The sequence below is a fragment of the Mus musculus genome, chromosome 8 (genome assembly GCF_000001635.26).
Source record: "Mus musculus strain C57BL/6J chromosome 8, GRCm38.p6 C57BL/6J".
Taxonomy (NCBI): Eukaryota; Metazoa; Chordata; class Mammalia; order Rodentia; family Muridae; genus Mus; species Mus musculus.
Genome location: NC_000074.6, coordinates 88942649 through 88964367, shown reverse-complemented (window position 1 = coordinate 88964367; position 21719 = coordinate 88942649).

Genomic DNA, 21719 nt, shown 5'->3' with positions numbered 1-21719 from the left:
TGCATCTCCATGCCCCACCCCTCAGCTCAGCCTTTGCTCTGCATGTCTTTGTCTCGTGCTTTGCTGGTGAGAGGCCATGCTTCCTGACCTCGGGTTCACTGAGGGTTTGGAGACCCAATGGCCACTGTCCTCTCAGCAGCCTCGGAAGGATGTGTCACATGCTCTTGGTGCTTGTCATCCTCCTCTCCTCCCAGTGACTCAGTGGCATTTGTTGACATCTAGGGACCAGACAAGTCGTTCACTCCTGATCTCCTTCTTCCCCGTTTCCTCACCCACCCTGACATCTCTTAGTCTTTCTCCCTAGTCAGCTACTTGCATGTAGACACATCTCAGAGATTAACTACATCTAGAGGTTCCAAATTGGGGAGAATTAAAACCTTTTTTCAGTCTGTTAAGCCAATAACTGTGTTTAAACCAGGCGGTGGTGACAAATGCCTTTAATCCTAGCACTCAGGAGGCAGAGGCAGGCAGATCTCTGAGTTCAGGGCCAGCCTGTTCTACAGAGTGCATTCCAGGACAGCCAGGGCTACACAGAGAGACAGTGTCTCAAAAAAAAAAAAAACCATACCAAACCAAACCAAACCAAACCACACCCCCCCAAAAAAAAACACAAAAAGCCAAAAAAAACAAAACAAAACCTATGTTTAATTTTTCTTCTCTAATATTGGGTAGGCTTGGATTTCTTTTCCCATGTCTCCAGCTAAGAGTGTCGTTCTGTCTTCTCATGCTCTTGTATCTGTTCTGCTGGTTTTTGTCTTTCCCATCTTGGTTTGGAGATGTGCTTTGTAAATAACAAAGAACTATCCCTTTAGCTACTACACCATACTGCTTCCCATGTCTGTATTCGGTGCTCACCTGTCTCTCGGTTCATCTCTCTGTCTCTTCTATCTCAGAAGTTGGGATTTTATTTATTTACTTATTTGTGTATGTGTGTGCACACATGTATGTGGAAAGCATACACACATAGAGAGAGACAAGAGGTCAGTCTTAAGTGTTGTTCCTCGGGTCGCCATCCCCTCCATGAGACCTGGTCTCTCATTGGCTCAGGACTCACCAAGTAAGCTAAGCTGGCAGTCCAGGGAGCCCTAGGGATCTTTTGTCTCTGCCAGCCCAGTCGTGGGATTGCAAGTGGGCGCCATCATGTCCAGATTAGTTTTTATGTGAGTTCTTCATGCTTCCATCCTAAGTGTTTTATTGGCTATCGCCAGACCCTCATTTATTGTTTTTAATTTTTGAAGAATACACACACACACACACACACACACACACTTGAAGGCACTAGCCTTCATGTTCTCTCTCTCTCTTTCTCCATATATATATATGTATATATGTATATATATATATGTATATATGAATATATATATATGCAGATATACATATATGGTATATGTATATATAGAGAGAGTATATGTATGTGTGTGTGTGTGTGTATTCTTCATGGATACCACAGGAGAAGCAGGTATTCAATACCCTGATAGTGGAGTTGTAGGAGATTACCAGCTACCACATGGTTCCTGGGAATGAAGGCTTCAGCAAATGCGCTTATCCACTGAGCCAACTCTCCAGCCCTATATTTACTGTTTTTAGATTGTTTGTTTGTTTGTTTGTTTGGTTTGAAACAAGGTCTTGCTACGTACTGTGTAGCCCAGGCTGCTTTCAGTCTCAAGACCTTCCAAGGCCTGGAGAAATGAAGCTGGAAGAAAAAGAAACAGCAGCGAGAAAAGGAGGGCCATTTACAGAGACCAGAGTTAAAGGAGACTTTGGTTGGAAGAAGAGATAGGAGTCTCCTGGGAAGGACCCAGGAGGACCCAAGAGGAATTGTGAATGGCTCTGGAAAAGCCTCCGATGCAGCATCAGATTGACACAGAAGCAGGAGAAGTTGATGGTCTGGAGGAAAAATCATCTCATGGTTATAATGCATTTCTTAACTCTTGTGCTGTGGGGGATGATAACGATACCCAGGGCTTCATGCATGGCGAGCAAGTTCCACTACACTGAGCTGCCACCCCGACTTCATGTATGGGTACATGCGAGAAGTTCCGGGCATCGCAAGGTTGTCTGTCCCTTGTCCCTTGTCATTGCTCTCTTTGCAGCTCTCTCTCTCTCTCTCTCTCTCTCTCTCTCTCTCTCTCTCTCTCTCTCTCTTCCTCTCTCTCTGCATGTGTGTGTGTGTGAGAGAGAGGTGAGAGAGAGAGAGAGAGAGAGAGAGAGAGAGAGAGACTGTCTCATACCTTCCTGTCTGTCTTTCCTGCTCTTAGCCTGCCTTTTACTCTTGCCATATTTTAAGGCACCTGCCTCTCCCTGAGACCCCTTAAGGATGGCTGTGCATGCAACCTCATCAGCCACTGTCTGAAAACTTTCTGAAATCAAATCAAAGGAAAGGCACCCGGTAAACAGGGCAAAACAAAAGAGCTCTTTGGGCTTGAAAAGGTTACGGAAGACTGCAGGGGCTGTGTGTACTGTTCGATCGTGTTCGAAGCTGGGGTTTTAATTTAGTTTTCCTATTTACCCCGTAGAAGTTCCTCACTGCTCAACTGCTAATGCATTTCCAACTGAAATTTGTAAATTATATTGGGAAACATTCTCAGCGAGAACAGATTGGGCAGGCTGTCAGAATGGCTTCCTGCGGCTGTGGCTGGCGGTATGAGGCTCGTTGGGAGTTGTGTGTACGTAGACAAATGTCTTTAAGATCTCTTTCCACTCTGTCCCTCTTGGCTTTGTGCTCTTGGGGCCTGACTGTGAAGAGACTCACATTTTCCATCATGCCTGAAAGCTGGGCTTTGGAATATTTTCTTTGCCCTCTTGTCAGGGTGTTCCCAGAACCTTTTGCACTACCATTCTTAACCGCACTCCCCTAAAGCTGGAACAAGCAGACAGAACACTCCTGACGCAGGGCTGTTCCCTGTGTGACTCTGCTCCTGACACCCCCCACCCTCCAATCTTGGAACACTGGTTTGCTCTTCCTAGTAAGTTGCATAAACTTATTCACAAATCCTTACTCTAATCTATTTTTTACTACCAACAGATTCTACGCTCTTATTCCTCATCGGTAAAATACTTCTTATTGCCTCCCTCCACCAGATTCTTTCTCTCTAGACTGAAGTCATCACTTCGCATGGGACAAATGTCCAGTCTACCTAGGGTCTAACTTCCCTGAAGCGTCCCCTTAGGATAGCACCCTATCCCCTTCTCGTGGTATGCGAGGCCTTTTGTGGTTATTCTCTATCCTTCTACATTTTTGTTTCAACTTAATTTTATGTTTTTTAGAGAAGGCATTTTGCTATGTAGCTGAGGCTAGCCACAGACTTCCAGACTCGAGCCATCTTGTTGCCCTTACCACTCACAGCTCAGACTATAATCATGTAGCCTTATGCTTGGCTTTTGCTGATATTTTTTACCTACTGGGGGCTCATTCTTTGCATCCACTTAAAGCTTCTTATTTGATGCTCTCTCTACCTGGGATCCTCTTCTGTCGGCAGCATGTTGATAAGAGACTGAGGCCTGGAGACAGTAAATGGCATCCTGAAGGGGACATAGTGCAGGAAGAAAGGAAATAAGGATGAAGTGTGTGCTGGCTGGTTGTATGCCAACCTGACACAAGCTGGAGTCCTCTGAAGGGAGGCAACCTCAGAAAACTCTTCCGTAAGACCTGGATGTGAGACATTTTATTAATTGGAGATTGGTTGAGGGAGGGTCCAGTCTACTGTGGGTGGTGCCATTCCTAGGCTGAGCAAGCCATGATAAGCAAACCAGGAAGTAGCACCCCTACATGGCCTCATCATCTGCTTTTACCTCCAGGTACCTGATCCATTTGAGTTCCTGCCCCAACTACCTTCAGTGATTGTCTATGACATGGAAGTGTAAGACAAATCAGCCCTTTCCTCCTCAACTTGCTTTTGGTCATGGAGTTTTGCCATAGCAATAGTAAGCCCAACTGAGATGGATCCAAAGACTGGCAGACTCCAAAGATGTGACAAGAATTTACTGCTACTTACTCGTTAATAGCCATAAGACGTATAGGGAAATGGACTTAAAGAAAAAGATTAGCTGTGGCCTTGACCACCCCCGCAGAGTTACAGCAGATGAACCCTTCTGGTTTCCTGTTTGTGGGGTCGCCCAGGTGGCTGTGCCTGGTTGTGGTCCTTTTGTTCTCATGGCTGTGTGGCATCCACCATGGGCTCTGCCTGTCTCTTGTCAGTAGACATGGTAGCACTTTCTAGTTTCTGCTTACAAATGCTAGTCTTTAGAGATGAGACAAAAGGCTATGTCCAAGCCCCTTCCTCTCAGCCCACAATGGGAGACATGGGACTCCCTGACCACTGACCAGCTTTTTCCTGACAGTCACAGGGCTAGGAGAAGAAGGAAAGGGTTAAATCTGTGCCTTCATCCCATCAGATGAAGCATCTGCTAGCACACAGCAGAACTTTCGAAAACTCAGCCCACCCTCTCAGCTGTCAATGTTGGCTTCTCCTGAAGATCTGTCAGGAGACCAACATTTCCAGTGGGGACCAACCTGGCCCCGCCCCCAGCTGCTCTGGACCGGCTGGGCTTTATGGGGACATCTCACTTCAGTCCTACCATGACTTGTCCCACCTTCCAGCCTACTGATATCTGCTCCTGCGACATTCAGCTTCCCCTGTGCTAATCTTTCCAGGGGTTTGTGTGGTTTGTTCAGAGCAGTGTTTCTCAGCCTCCCAAATGCTGCGACCCTTTAATACGGTTCCTCATATTGTGGTGACCTCAACCATAGAAACTTTTTTTCTTGCTACTTCATAACTGTAATTTTGCTACTGTTCTGAATTAGAATGTAAATATCTCATATGCAGAATATCTGGTATATGACCTCTGTAAAGAGTTGGGACCCAAAGGTTGAGAACCACTGGTTTGGAGGTTTTCTTGCTGCTGGTGATGAATCCAGCGGGAAGACTTCAAGGAGACACACAGTACTCATTCTAAGACAGGTGAACAGAAAATTCAGAAAATTCCAGAAATCGATAGCAGAACGCTCAGGTCTGATGTTTACAGGATGTTCCATAGTTTACTAAGAGTTCACATGTGTTGCTTCAGTATTTCAGTTGATGCTTCCCTTAAATAACACACACACACACACACACACACACACACACACAGAGGTATATGTCTTGTTTGCATATATACACATCTGTTCAGATTACTCTCCTTGATTCTGAGTTACACATGATGGGTACTCAGTAGACATGTCCCCAAAGCTTGAAAACATGTTCTTCAGATGGTCAAGACAATGTCATAGTACCCTGGGAGAGCAGAGGCATGTGAACCAACTGGGTAGGTGTTGAGTCCCCAGTCTGCTGAATTCAAAGAAGCCTATCCAGAGAGACCATCAGAAAGCAAATAGAAGAAAGAGACAGGGAGTGGCAACTCACACTTTTAATCCTACCATTCAGGAAGAAAAGGGTGGAGGATTGAGAGTTCAAGGCCAGCCTGGGCTATAAGAAAGGAAGTAAATTAAAAAGAGAATGAGGGAGAGGAGGGGGAGGAGGAGGAGGAGGGGGAGGAGGAGGAGGAGGGGGAGGAAGAGGAGGAGGAGGAGGAGGAGGAGGAGGCAGCCCTGTTCTTAGAAGATCATGAGAACTAGGGATCTCTGTTGGATCTAAAGGGGATGTCCAGACTCCATTCATTTCCATTGTTTATTACTGTTCTTGTGAATTTTTTGTTAACTTGACACAAGCTTGTTACCTGGGAAGAAGAACCTCAACTGAGAAAATGTCACCCTCCGTTTGCCTTTAGGCAAGTCTGTGGGTATATTTTCTTGATCAATAATTAATGTAGGAGGGCCCAGCTCAACTAAGGGTGATGTCACCCCTAGGCAGGTGGTCCTTGGTGGCATAAGGAAGTAAGTAGACGGAGCAAGGCAGAAGGAGCAAGCTAGTAAGCAACATTCCTTTAGGGCTTCTACTTTCTTTCCTGCCAGGTTCCTGCTCTTAGTTCCTGCCTAGGCTTCCCTCAGTTGACTGTGACCTGAGTTTTATCAGTCAGGTTAAACCCTGACGACTCCAAGTAGCTTTTGATCAGAACCTTTGTATAACAATAGAAAGCAAGCCAGGATAACTGTCTAAGTGTAAATCTAGATTTTTCTCTCATGGGCATAAGGAGTCAAGTTTTCCAAGTTAAACATTGGAAACTAATGCTATAATCCAAACAAACAACCACCACCACCACCAACAAAAACCCTGTGCTAACTATAACAGAATAAAATGGCCTATATTAGGCTGTCAAGCCCACAAGTTTACAACCTCAGATTCTCATGGTAGAGGAACTTGGACAACATCTAGTGTCCCCAACCCTCAGTCTCCTCTCCTGAAGAACAGAGAGGCACTCCCCTTAGCCTGCTTTTCTCTGCAAAGTTCTGGGAGACACTAGGGTGCCAGCTCATGGAAGATGCAAGTGCTTTGTGCTACTCAGAGTGGTGGTGTCCTTTCAGCTTTCTGTAGGAGGTGATGTACATGAGTGGGTGATCTAGACTATCTGGAAGCTGGAGCACTTCAAGATGTCTGCTTACAGCAGGAACATCTGCTTACACCCAAGCCCCGTTTCTGCAGTTCAGTGGAACTGTGGCATCAATAGTGTCAGGGAGTCAATTCGTCAATGGCCTTCAAAAGAATCATTTTGTTGGAGTAAAGATACTCTGATTATAAAACAAATCCATGGGGTGTAATGAAGGAGACATTCTATGAGAGGAGAGTCTAGCAGCACCACCTGTGAAAACACAGTAGTCAGAGTTGGGGAGCCATCAAGGCTTAATTGGTTGTCACAGAGCTGTGAGCTCACGTGTGGTCATTAAGCTCTCTGTAAGGGTCTCTGCCATTGGCACCATCTGGGAAGAGAGAATGGGCCAAGAGAGGAGTACACGAGCAAGCAGAAACTCATCTAAGAGCTAGGTCCAGGATGGACTGGAGTCTGTGTTCATTCCTGTTGTTTCTGTTCTCACTGAAGTCTGGAGAGAGGGAGGATCATGGGAAGGTGAGACCTTGGAGGCTTAGCTACTGCCTCAGACAGAAACTTATGGTCTCGTTGGAAATTCAGTTGTGTCTGATAGTGTTTTGCTGGGGCAGACACCTGAAGGAGTGTTTTCTTGAAGCACACACGGGTGAAAGGATGTTTTGCTAAAGCAAGCACATGAAAGAACACATAATGAAGAATTCTTCAATAAGAACGCGCATGTGTTGATTCGCCTTACATTGCATTGCTGAGCTCCATTTGTAGTGACTCCATAGAGAGAAATGCACCCAAAAATTCTGGTGATATGCTGCGGCTTCGTGCCTCTTCCAAGTTGGCAGAGTGATGCCAGTTGATACAGACTCACATGGAGTCACATAGTGAGGCAAGACCCATGGGAGGACAGGTGATGTTTGGAGGGAGCACATGCAGGACTCAATGGAGAGCAACTGAGGCTTGCACAGCTAGCTGACCAACTCTTCATTGGTCTCACATCTTTGTCTTCTCTGATCTTCACTTTGTTGAGGGAGGCATGGCAGAGAAACTCTCCTGGCATCTCTGCTGGTCGAGGTCACTCCTGCTGACTTGTGCTGATTCAGCTGAGGCCTGGCTATTTCTGCTAGGTCATGCCACCATTGCTGATTCTTATTGGCTATCCCAACACTACTGAACCACTGGTATATTTGTGAAGTGTTTGCTGCTGCTGTTTCTGTGAACTGAACTGCTGATTTCCTGACAGCACAGACTGGATTTGCTCCAAAGAACAATTGCTGAACAGGTCTACTTTCCCTGCATCCTAATAACCTTTCTTTTCCACTACCTCTGGTGGGTGGAGGGCTAGAAGGGAAGGTAAAGCATTTAAGAACCCCTATTAAAAGTAGGGTTTGAAAAATCTAAGCTAACTGCCTCACACCAAGGTAGGTCAAGAGATCTTGAAAACCTGTGAAAGATCAAGATGGCTACTGCCCCCTTTAACCTGACAAATTCCCTCCACTCCACCCCAGAAGACTTTTTTTATGCCCCACTATAACCTAAAACCCACAGGCAACAGCAATCTGGGAAATGTACTTGAGCCTATTTAAAATGACACATTACAAAGCCACCATAGAGGACTAGGTGGGATTCGATGCTACCAGGCTAGAAAGAGTGCTTTTATGTCAATGACAAGCCTGAAAGTGTGGTGGCCAGTGCTGATCACTGTTTGTATTTGTGACTGGCACTGTCGGTCATGTGTGGCTAATGCCGCATGCTCAGAGAATGGGGTCTGGAGAAGTGACTGGATCACGGGAGCTCTGACATGACCAACAAATCAGTCCACTAACAGAGGTGTAATGTGGTGGTGTCCTTGGGAGGTGGGAAGAACCTTGAGAAGTGGGGCCTACTGTGAGGAGTGGATGGCTGGACACATGGCCTTGGGTCTCTTCTCCCCTGCTTTGCTTTTTGGCCACCATGAGCTAAGTGGCCTCTTCATCCATGTGTTCTTGAAGCCATGATGGTATACCTTGCCGTAGGCCAACAACAAAAGAGCAACTGACCTTGGACGGAAGCCTCAGAAAGCAGAACAGCCATCTCTTGGCTATCAGTTTTCTTGGGTTTTTAATAAAACAACCAGAAATCAAGAGCTGGGTTAGGGGCAACTGGCCACACAGTGGGTCTTCAGGTGTGGAGAGACAGCAGCAAGGCAGAAGAGAAGTGAGACATCTCAGGGAGAAGGAAGAGGCCTGGCTCCTTTTGGAAACAGGGCATCTTCTTTCCCACCATGCTTCAGCCACCAAAGTCAAAAACAAAAGAGTCTTGGCAAATAGGGTCATGAGGTGAAGGGGTGGGCTTTTCTCAAAGATGCTGAAGACCCTGAAGTGTGGCTTCAAAGAAGAACCTTGGGTGAGGGGAGATGCAGCACCTCTCTTCAGGTCCCTTCAGTCAGTGTCAGCTGTCAAGGAGCACTCTAGATAGATATTCATGTGGGGATGGCACACTATTGCTCACTGTGATGCCTATGCGACCCATGTATACCCACTCCCAAGCCAAGGGAACTTCTTAAAGTTGTGTCAAATGTATTACCTGAGAATTTGCCATTTCTATCTGAAGGTGGCACATTTGCTACTTAAAAAAAGATTATACAGGCAAATGGGAGCACTTCTCTGAAGCGGGAGCACCACTCCGCTGCTTTGCACTCCTTCCCCACCCCCATCTTATTATCCTGTGGCCCCACTTACTTTCTTTAGTGCATAACAACTCATCATGGTGATTGGACGCTTGCTTGGTTTTGTTTTGTATTTGGCCATCCCAGCCTTCCAAAAGGGACCTTGTCTTCAGTGTCTCATGCCCAGGCCTGTGCATCCTGAGACCTCCGCAGCAGGAACTCGCCTTTGCTCAAGTTTCCTGGGTGTTCCATCCCACCAGAGGAAATGGCCCTGGGCAAGGGAGAGGAGCTGCTCTTTGGGTCTGGGTACCCAGAGGGGCACCAGAGGTCAGGAGCTGCTCCTGGCTTGGACCCCAGCTCCTGGAAATGCTGAGTGAGCTGGAAAATGCCTGAAGTAGAGAGGAAAGGGCTGAGTGAGCCTTGGAGACATATAAGGTACACTTCTGGGGGAAGCTTCTAGAAAGGATAACAGAGGAGTGAAAGAGCCCACAGTCTGTGTAAAATTGCCACAGAAGGCAGAGCTAGTCTCAGATTGGTGGGACATGTGCAAGGCCCTGACAGTGGGGCCCACAGCTATGTGAGGGGAGCCCGTAATACCTGCGGGGGCCGGCATGTAAATCACTCACTCACCCAGCCAGCATGCTGTGGAGGACATTAGCCTCCGAGGAGTGGTGTTTCCTGGCACACTGGCCCATCTATTTCAGGGTGTTGTTTTTGGAACCACCACAGGCTTACTCCAAGCAAGAACATCATATGGCCACTTCCCTTGAGGCTTGGTGCTAACGGTTGCCCTCCTGGTCACTGCAACCCCAGAGGGAATTTTAAAAAGATTTCCTCCTTGTAGCTCAGTAGGCCATTGTAAGTACAGGGTAATGTTTTTCCTTGCAGGTGGACATATTCATTTTTGGGGTTGTTATTAGGTCACACAAAGTCCTAGGAAGTGGCCTATTGTTCGGGGCTGGAAGGCAAAGGTGCATAAGTAATGCCATTCTTGTTCGAGCTTTGATGAATGGCACGTGGTAATGAAGCTTCTTTTGTTCTTGTCTATGGGGCCCCGCAATTGTTAATGTATAACTTGCTGTATGGATTCACAATTATTAATCATTTTTCAAGCAAAATTCTCTTTTAATGGCTGGAATGGAAAATTCAGGGCTTGATGACAGGACATGCTACTCAGGCTCTGTGTTCCTCCCCAGTGGATGCCAAGAGGCAGAGCAGGGAGCCTCTTCCCCACAGGGGTCTGGGGATGAGATGACAGGCACTACCCGGGGTGAGGTTGTCATCTGCCCTGTGCCCTGTGTACAGCGTGGCTCTAGTCTTTGCCCTCGCCATGTCGGCCTTGACAGTGGCTTCCCCGTCAGGCAGGCAGGCGAGCCTTGATCTCCTCCTGGGATGCTCTGTTGTCAAAGGCTAGAAAGACTTCAGCCTCTTCAGGCCGACTCTGGCCTGAGGATGTCTTCAGAACACTTTGGGATCCATGGGATATTTCTAGAAGCATGCTCTGGTTTAACCTACTGCATCTGCAGGAAGTTAGCCAGACTCCTGCGTCATCCTGACTAGAGAGCCGAGCAAGGCAAGGGGAGAGAGAGCGAGCCATTGTGGCTGGATTGCCAGGGGAAGACTGCAGCCCAAGGCTCCTGATGTGGGTGTCCAGGGTCACACCTACTAAGTGTCAGGATAGGCTCTTTGGAAGTCTTGGACCTTGAGGCAGAGTTTCTGGAAATTAGGCCCCAGGGAAAGAAAAATACATCTGCCTCTCTCAGTCATAAGCTTATGTAATAGAGAAGGTTCTAGCCCAGGGATCTACGGGACAAAGGTGTGGCTTGCTTGGTTTATTGCCTGTCTCTGTTCTTAGAATGAGCCCAATTTGCCTTTGTGTGTTTGGCTTTGTCCTGCAAAGTCCACGTGTTGGAAACAATTGGCAGGCTTTCCCTGAGCTCAGTTGTGGATGGTGTTTGGAGAGGGGCCTTTGGTGGGAGGTAGCTGGGACAGACTGTAGAGGTGGGACACCTGTGATGGTGCCTTAGGGTTTTACAGCTGTGAACAGACACCATGATCAAGGCAACTCTTATAAGGACAGCATTTAATTGGGGCTGGCTTACAGGTTCCAAGGTTCAGTCCATTATCATCAAGGCAAGAACATGGCAGTGTCCAGACAGGCTTGGTGCAGGAGGAACTGAGAGTTCTACATCTTTATCTGAAGACTGTTAGCAAAATAATGACTTCCAGGCAGCTAGGATGAGGGTCTTAAGCTCATACCCACAGTGACATACCTACTCCAAGAAGGCCACACCCTATAATAGTGTCACTTCCTGGGCCAAGCATATAGAGACTATCACAGATGGCACCGGTGGCCTCACGAGGAGAGTAAGAGAGACTTGGTGAGCATGTTTGCTTCCCCTTCCATGAAATATTCTCTGCCACCGCCACATTAGGATGCAATATAAGACCCTCACCAGATGCCCACACCATACTTACAGACTTCCCAACCTCCAGAACTATTCAGCCAAAGCAATTGATTTCTAAGTTCACCAGATTATAACTTTATATTTATTCAAAAGAATAGAGAGGAGCCAAGGGGAGGTCACATTGGTTCAGAATCACCTGGTCACTCAGGAGCAACCTTACCTGACAAGTTATTCCAGTCTCTGAGCTTTTATAGCCCCCTGCCTCCCAACACAACCACTCAATAAACAAAACAAAACAAAAAAACCAAACCAAACCAAACCAAAACAACCCTAACTAATTGTAGCTGTAGCAGCGCCACGCCACTCACAAAAGTGAAGGCCAGGGTCTCTGCCCAAGGGTGTGGCCACATGATGGAGTATCCTTCAGCTCTTTGAAACGGGCAATGCTGCCATTTGTGGTAACTCGCATCAACATTAAAGGCAACACGCTAAATTAAACAAACCATTCACAAAAGGACAAATCTTTTAGGAGCCCACTTACCTGTGATACCTAGAATGGTCTGACACACACAGATGAGAGGCACAATGCTGGTTGCCCGGGGCAGGAAGAGAAAGAATAGGCCATTCTCTTATGGGGACAGAGTTCCAATTGGGGGGGGGGGGTGTTAGAAAGTTGTCTCTTATCAGTGAAGCACTTTCCTTGTGAGTGTGGGGAACTGAGTTTGAGATGCCTGTCTCAATAAAAAGGTGACTGTTCCCCAGGAAGCAACTCATGAGGTTGTCTTCTGACCACTACACGATTCTCACCTAGGTGCGGACCCATGAACACGTGCACACAGGCAAACACACACAGAGAACTGTGTGGCCGGTGGTATAGTTGCCAAGCAACGAGACGAGAATAGTGCACTTAAAATTGGTGACTGTAGCTACATGCATATTTCACCACAACCAACATGAGAGCAAATTTCAAAAATACGAATTACTCACCCTGGGAATGTCAGATTAAAAATAAACATATGACTAAAGAAGACACGCTGCGGGACCAGGTGGCTTGAGTCAAGGTACACTGGAGCCTGTGAGTATCGGGCTCCCACCACGCCCTCCCTGCTTCTGAGGGAGAAGGCATGCTGGGATGGATGGCCAGGCTCCGGGCTGACTTCCTGTTCTGTTGCCCTCTCCCCCTGCGTATTAGCTTCGCCATCTTTGGCCCTTGCGTCTGGGCATCAGAGGAGCCTCCTCTCAAGGAACCCAGCATCCCCCTCTCCCTCATTTGCTGGTGGGGGACTAGAGAGCTTTCTGACTTGGCCTTGGTAGATGTTGGCTTTCTTTTTTGAGGAAAAAAAAATAAGGTTTTGTCTTGTTATTTTGAGATAGGTTCTATGTTGTCCGCGCTGGACTCACTGGAATCACAAGTGTGTGCCGTCATACCCTGCCTTGCATGCGTTTTGAAACAAAGCCAGGCAAGTGTGTGACCTGTGTAGTGTGGAAGAAAGCGTTTGTCTGACTGTTACGTCAGAGCTTTGAGATCCAAGCCTGGTCAGCCACCGTGGTCTCACCCTTCATTCACTACCGCCTTCTGTTTTCTGTGTACCCAGGAAAGAAAGCACTCCCAGCTTTGATCAGCATCTTAGTTAAGGTCTCTCTCTCTCTCTCTCTCTCTCTCTCTCTCTCTCTCTCTCTCTCTCTCTCTCTCTCTTTCTCTCTCTCTCTCTTTCTTTTTGGTTTTTCGAGACAGGGTTTCTCTGTGTTAGCCCTGGCTGTCCTGGAACTCAGAAATCGCCTGCCTCTGCCTCCCAAGTGCTGGGATTAAAGGCGTGCGCCACCGCGCAGCTTAGTTGAGGTTTCTATTGCGCTAAGAAAACACCATGGTAACCTCCTCCTTTGGGGAGGAAAGGATTAATTTCCCTGACATTTCTATATCACGGTCCTTTATTCAAGGAAATCAAGACAGGAACTCAAGGTTGTAGTGTGCAGTTATAAAAATCAATCCACACTATGGCTGGCGAGGCACCGGCAACGGCGGTCTCTCCGCGCCCATGGCTATCCCCATTTTGGCTTGGAAACGGCAGCTAACCGCAGGAACCTGGGCAGACCGCCGCGGCTTGGGGCTTTCCTTGGGTGTGGGAAGACCGCCGTTGCCGTTGCCGTTGCCTAGCCGGCCATAGCATGGATTGACTTTTATAATTACACGCTACAAAGGTAAGGGAGGTGGAACGGAGGCCATGGAGGAACACTGCTTACTGACTTGCTCCTCGTGGCTTGCTCAGCTTGCTTTCTTATGTGACGTGGCACCCGGCACTGTCTGCAACGAGCCTTCCGCATCAATCGCTAATTACGGAAATGCTGTAGACTCGCCAAGAGGCAAATCTTATGGACACACTTTCTCAATGGAGGGTCCTTCTTCCCGAATGACCCTAGTTGTGCTGAGAGGACCTTAAATTTACCAGGGAAACAGGAAAATTTGGGAGCTTGAGACTCTTCAAGCTACCAGGCTTAAGGAAGGTTCTGGGGTATAGCTCAGGGCCAGAAGAAAGCTGACCTGCTCCTTGTCTGCTGTGGAGCTTCCAGGAAGAAACTGAGATATATGTCTCTGGCTCTGGATCTGGGAGGCTGGGGGTGGGGGGGTATAGGGCAAGTGTCAGGTGTTAGGGTGTGGGAGCTTACGCAGGAGGAAGAGGGCCTGTGGCGAAAAGTCAATTGCCGAAAGCGTCTCTTGTATACTGGAGACTCCTCATTGGCTGGGGAGGTGGCCAGTGAGTCAGGCAAGGAGAGAGAGTATCAACCCTGGAGCCCAGTGGCCCGAGTCTTAGAATCTGTCCTGCCATTTACTGACCTAAGTCAGTTCCCGGCATCCATTCCACAAAAGCCAGCTGCTTCAGGAGGCGCTGAGAGCTCTGCTCTTGTCAGCCCACCATCAGTGCCTGGCGCACCTGAGGCAGATGGCGGAGCACAGGCTCCTCATTAGAGCAGCACTGACCTAAGGCTTACAGGCCTGGGCAGCTCTCTGCCCCTCGGGTGGGAGCCTCTGGCCTACTAGAAACAGAGCTGAGGGGCTGGCTTGGACCAGCTGGGAAAGAGGTTATGAAATAATAATCAAGGCAGCTGTGCCCTGAAGATGTTCTAGAAGGCTCTCTCCTTCCTTCCCTGGTTAGCCATGATGAGAAGTCAAGAGGAAATGGCGGACTTAGTAAATCAACTGGGGATGCGGCGGGCAAGAAAATTTCCTTTGAGGTCAGTCTTCAGTTCAGACTGCCTCTCTAGCTGTGTGGCTCTGGGAGAGTTGTTTAACCTCTCTGAGCTTCAGCTTCTTGCCTATCTCTAATTGACACATAATTAGTGTGCATATTTTTGAGGCAGGGTAAAACCCTTCAACACATTGTGCAGTGATTGTCTGGGGAACCTCATCCATCCCCCAGCCGTCGTCCTAGCTGTCCTGAGACCCACAATCACAGTTCGCTCCAGTTGTAACTGAGCTGTGGAGCACCAGCTCCCTCTGCCCTGTCCTGTCCTCAAGTCCTTAGCAGGCACTGGGCAACAGGACGTTTCCGTGATCTCTGTGCTCCGTGGCTGTAATCCTTCGAGTCACCTCATCTGTCACCTGGGACGGTGCCACAGCCCCTATTAATACAGCCACACGTGGCAGTGCTGTGCTCGGGTGCCACGCTCTGGCTGCCTGTGCGGGCACAGGGCCTATTTTTAGCGCGTTATGTCTGTAATTATGTAGTTTCGCTGCCTTGCAAATGCGTATCTGCTCTGGGGAGAGGTTACGCTTCCGTGATCTGTTATTTTTGATAGGGCAAGATGTGCAAAGTCTCTTTGAAGCCGTGCCTCCCTCCAGCCCCAACTACCCTGAAAACAGTTCTGGGAATTCCTGGTTGCCAATCAGTCAGCAACCATTGTAACATTGGCGTATCAATGGGGCAGACACTAGCTCTGTTCCCTGGGGTCAATTCAATCTGTTTATAATTTTTGATCAATCTATAGTTTTCGAAAGTCGAGGATTCCTTTGCGGGACTGGATCTTTGAGGGATCAACAGAGTGTGGGTGTCAGCAAGATGGGGAGTGAGCTCCCACGCGAGCCACAGCTCTAGCCAGGAAGGGCCTTCAGAGGGATTTTTGACTCCAGAGGAAAGAGAGTGGGCAATGTAGGGGTCAGCCCAGGTGAGACAGAGCTGGGCGGAGACTTGGCTGGAGCAGGGGCCTGGTGGCCCTCGCTGTGACAGATTAGGAGATTAGAAGCTCTCTAGAGCTTGAAACTCTGCTCTAGGTCAAAGAGCATCTGCTTGTAGGAGGAAGGCATGATCCGAGGCCCTTCAGCAGGGCCCAGCCAGGCCTGCAGGAACCCAGAGATAAAAAGGAACCTCAGAAGTGAGTCACCCAGGGAAAGCAACACTGTTCACTCAGTCGCTCATTCTTTCACTCGACAAACCTGCACAGCACAACCACTGTCTGGTTGCTAGAGACAAACCTTCACAGCACATCTACTGTCTGGCTACCAGGGAGACATCAGAACGTCCAGTTTGCTCACACAGTAACTCCTGCCTCCCACAAATTAAGAGTCCTGAGGGCCCTCATTCCTGCAGAGCAGAGACATAAGTGCAGGTCCTGCCAAAGCAGCTGAAGTTCATGGCCGGGACTCTGGTGGTGGTCTCTGCTGGGTAAATGTAGAAGGGAATTCAGGGTCCCTCAGACTCCTCACAGTCCTGGGCTCACTGAGGAGACACCAAGTGACCACGCTACTGTAAGAAGCCTTACCACCAATGGTGGAAAAGCCACAAGACTGCCAGACTCACAGCTCAAAAGATCAAATTCTCCATGCAGAGGCGTGGGACGGATGGTGACAGCTGTGGTGGCCTGTGGACAGGATTCACAGGTCCATTTGTGTCTCTACCTCTATCCTTTATCCAAACACATCTGTTGCCTTTCTTTGTTACATACAACAGAGGTTTAAGTAGAGACCATAAGGGCACATGAGAAGAAGAAAAGAGAAGTCTGCCTGGACAGCATCTCTTACTAACACAGTACTGTCCTTATTAACTGTATATATTTTAAATACAGAATAGGGACTGTAACTTTTGGTGTGTGTGTGTGTGTACATGTGTAGAACCCAAAGGCCAGCCTCAAGTATCATACTTTATAATCTATAAAAAATAAAATGTCTGCTTTGCTTTTTGAGGCCTGGCTTGTCATTTAGACTGAGCAGGCTGGCTACGTAGCCTCAGGGATCTGTGTGTGTTACCGCCCATCAATGGGATTATAAGTGCTGAGTCATCATACCTTGCTTCTTTTTTTTTTTTTTTTTAATATGGCTTCTGGGGATTAAATTCATGTCCTCGAGCTTATACAGTAAGTATCCTACCAACTGAGCCATCTCCCCCAGACTCCCCCTCCCCCCTGCTTGTTATTTATTTTTGAGACTGTGTTTTAATTATAACACTTCTTTCTCCCTCCACACCTTCCCATACAGCCCCTCTCCCCACTCTCCTTCAAATTCACAGCCTCATTTTTTTAATTAGTTGTCATTGTATGCATATATGTCTTTGTATATATTTATCCACTCCTAAATATAACCTGTTGAGTCTATACAATGTTACTTGTATATATGTTCTCAGGCTCTTTGGCACTGGACAACCAACTGGTATGCTCTTTTCTAAGAAGAGCCATCTGTCCCTCTCAGGTTTAATTAGTTGCCTATAGTCCTTTATGTGGGGTTGAGGCCCCATGGGCTTCCACCTTGTATACCTAAGCATGTTTCTTGGTGCCCTCTTTGTTCAGCTCATGCTTGGGTCATGTTGGTGAGATTTGACATGTATAGCTTCTGGTGTTAGTAGGAGACACAGACTCACAACTAACTTCCAATCTTTCTGCTCTGTTTTCCATGGGGCATGGAAAGTGTAGGAGTGTTTAGTAGGTAGTAGTAGTCCATTGGGACTGGCCTCACAGCTCTGCCTAGCTTTTGGCTGTGATTTTCTGTGGTGCTCTCTGTCTGCTGCACAGAGAAGTTTCCTTGGTTAGGATGGGAGACTGTATATATGTGTGGGTCTAAGGACAGATGTTTACAGATTGCTGTTAGGCTTATGCTGGTTGAGTAAATGAGTTTTGTAGCCTTTTCTCCAATAACTATAACTTCACTAGTACTGAAACAGTTAGCTAGGTTTCCTGTCTCGGGCATGGTCTCCCTCTTGTTGAATGGGCCTTAAGTCCAATCAGAGAGCCATTGGTTTCCACGAAGGTATGTGTGACACTGCTGCACCTGTAGGTTACTGTGCCATGCTTGTCCTTGATGTGGTTCGTAGGCACCATGGCTAGGTAGGAGTGTTGGTCGCTTCGTTCCTTTGGAAGCTTATGTGTTGCCTTCTGAACCCAACTCCCTTTTAAAATATTTTTATTTATTCCTTAATAATTTTAATATATATATACATATATATTTATGTATTTATTTTATATATGTGAGTACACTGTTGCTGTCTTCAGTCACACCAGAAGAGGGCATCAGATCCCATTACAGATGGTTGTGAGCCACCGTGTGGTTACTGGGAATTGAACTCGGGACCTCTGGAAGAGTAGTCAGAGCTCTTAACCACTAAGCCCTCTCTCCAGCCCCCGCAAAATATATTTTAATCATATTCTTTCCCCTCTTTTAACTCTACCCAGATGCCCCCACACCTCCCAATTTTATGTTTTTCTTCCTTTTTCTCTCTTAAAAAAAAAATTGAGTCCAGTTGTATCGGTCAGCTACTCCTGAGCATGTGGTCTGCCCTGGAATGTGGTCAGTACGCCCAGCTCCATGGAAAACAACTCCTTTTCCTTCTCCCATCGGCTATCAGTTTCAAAGAGCTTCTTGGCCAGGGACAAGACTTCATGCCTCTTTCTCTTCCCTCCTTCATGCTGGAGTTTGTCTGGCTTTGACAACCTGGTTAGGTCGTGTGAACACTGTCAGCCTCCGCAAGTTTGTATGCGCATCTTCCCTGTTGTGTCTGGCAAACACCGTTTCAGTGAACTTATTTCTGCTCTGGCTCCTCCTCCTCCTCCACTTAGATCCCTGGGCCTTGCATCCCGATTAGGGCTGAGCCTTCCATCCTCTGCACATTGTCCAGCCGTGGGTCTCTGCGTTGTTCCAGTTTCCTGCAGGGGGAAGCTTCTTTGAGGAGGGCTGAGCAAGGCACTGACATACCCTCCTTCTTTTTGTAAAGGAATTTTGCTGCCTCCCAGACTTCTGGACTCAAATCATATCTGAGCAGCTGATGATGGTGTGCACCATCACTGGGTTCTGGACTGTGAGAAGCTTCTGGAACCTTGGACACCCTTTGTGAATATGATCTTTATGAATGCAAGACCTCCAGCATGGGGACATGCGGTGGGTGATTTAATGGTCCTTAATTCATTATCTCCAAAGAAAGCAGTTCACAGCCACCATTGTTATTTCCATGCCATGACGTCCTGCCCCCTCCAACTCCAGAGGATACCTGTCCATGAGAAGCCTGCCCTTGTATGTGCACCAGAGGAAGCAGAAGGAGGCTTCCATCTGTAAAGGTGGTTGTGCTACAGATTGCTCTAGTTTGTTTAAAAAAAAAAAAGTCAAGCTTCTGTATTTCCAATGCACTGTTGAAATTATTACTGGCAAAATGGTAACAAGCAGAACTGGCAAGAGTGGGGCGATCTACACACTCACACTTGTGACTGTGGCGACACACACACACTCACACGTATGGTGACAGTTCAAAGTCTATAAACTGAGTCCACAGTTGAGGGGTGTTCTCACTAAGCTTCGCCATCTAAGAACTTACTTTAAGGAATTAGTGTCAGAGACGTACACAGAGGCATATGAAAAACAATATTTATATAGCATTATTTTTGTGCATAATACACAGTAACTTCTAAAAATGGAAGCTGTAATTACCAGCATTACCATCAATTCCTTTTCCAGCCCCATCTGGTTTTTAAAAATCAGAATATTATAATTAATATATTTTTACATTGTGTCTAATCTCTTTCCAGAATTATTTTTTGACACTTGTATTATATTATAATCACACTAACTGCAATTATGAGAAATTAGCTTTAAGGTTTTCGGTTTTCGGCTCGGCAATGCCTCCCTCACGCTTCCCTCTCCTGGTATCTGAATCCTTTCTTTTTGCCTCGCTCATCAGCCACCTGGAGGATGTCTTTTATTTTATTTTATTTTTTTCCTAGAAAGCAATGGGAGACATCTGAGGCCTCCCCAACAGGTTGCCCAGGGCCTGGTTGGAATTTGGCTGCCTCTCAGCTCTTAATTCCTGAATCCTAGTCCATCAGAAGGCTTTAGCCATTGAAACATCTTATCCTAGGACTTTCTCTAATGTGTAGTCCAATGGATACCTGTCCTTTCTCCCACCCCCACCCCCAGTCCCACCCCCAGCCCCTCCCCCTCCCCTTCAAGGAATGAAACATTTATGAAATCTAGAAACTGTATCGCTGTGGGGCTGGAGAGACAGTGCAGGGGTTAAGAGCGCTGACTGCTTTTCCACAGAACCTGAGCTCCATTCCTAGCACCTGTGTGGTAGCTCCCAACCCTCCCAACCCTCCCATTTCTAACGTCAATTTCAGTGAAATCCAGTGCCCCCTTCTGGCCTCCACAGGTACTGCAAGCATGTGGTACATAGACAGGTAAAACGCCCACTGACATAAATTAAAAATCAGCCAATAAATAAGCAGCTGCAGGGTGTCAATGAACAGATGTGGCCATGGCCAACAAAACTTCATTTCCAAAAGCAAGTGAACAGCTCCTAGGATGTAGCTTATAGAGTCTCTCTCATCCCACCTTGGATGATGATGACGATGACAACGGAGACACCAAAGACGATGATGGTGATGATGACGACGACAGCGACGATGATCATCTCATTTCCTCTGTTAGCACCATTTAACATTTCTAAACGGGTATTTGGACTTTAGCATCCCCCCTCCCTCTCTCTCTCCCTCCCATTCCTTTCTCCTTTATCATGGTTGCCATTTCTTGTCTTCTCAGTCACACCTAGCAGTGCTGAGATCATTCTAAATCCAAAAGCCTTGCTTTCTCCTCCATGACCTCACCTGGGAACTCACCGGGAAACAACCCTTTTCAACGTCAAGCATGGCCATCGCAGGCAGAAGCAAAAATCTCCACTCTTAAGATGTCCTAGTGCGGCATCAGGATAAATACCATGGCTGGCAGTGACTTGTGGGGGAGGGGTGTCGTTTGGCTTTCATATCCAGATCACAAATGACCATCGAAGGAAGTCAGAGCAGGAACTCAAGACAGGATTCCAGAGGCAGGAACTGAGGCAGAAGCCATGGAGGGACACCGCTTACAGGCTTGCTCTCCATTGCTTTGCTTAGCCTTTATTATAAGAGCCCAGGACTCCCTGCCTGAGAGTGGCATTGCCTACAGTGGACTGTGTACCTCTAGATCAATAATTAATCAAGAAAATGCCATGCAGACTTGCCTACAGGCCAGTATGATGGATACCTTTGGATTTCGTTAATAATGAATCGAGGACACTGATTTCATTTCTTCTGTATACATATATAATAAGCCTACAGTTTTCCTTTCAAGGTCCCGCCTGCCTGTTTTTCACAGTGGCCACGCCATCCTCTTATTCATGGTGCACAGAGGTCCTGGTCTCTCCAAATCCTTACTGGCATTATTACTATCTATCCCCTTATTTCTAGCCAGGGTAGTGGTCTGGAGCAGTTTCTTAACTTGGATACCTGTTACATTTTGAGAGGTTTCCTGATTGGGTCCCTGTAGGCAGTAGGGCTGTCCCTGAACTAATCATGGTGTCCCAGATCTAGGTCATGAGGACCCAGCCCAGAGATCTCATGACCCAGATCCCAGTGATCTGTTCAGTATAGGTGGCCTCAGAAGGAGGTGGGGGGGGGATTGATTCCAAGGTAAATACAGTATAGGATGGGAGGAGCTGGGGACAGGAAGATGGGAGTTAAAAGCTATGGAGGCTCTGCAGCCAGGAGCTGCTGTGGTGGTCTGCTTTGGGATTGAGTCCAAGGAACATCGGCACAGGAGTCCACTAATCATAGACTCAGCTCTGACTGGCTCTGGATGGTTCACTTCTCACCTCCCTGGTCCTCACCTCCAGAAGATGGCTGCTGAGGTCAGCAAAGAATCACCGGAAAGGTTTATCAAGCAAATCTCTCCCTCATATTCTGTAAGTCAC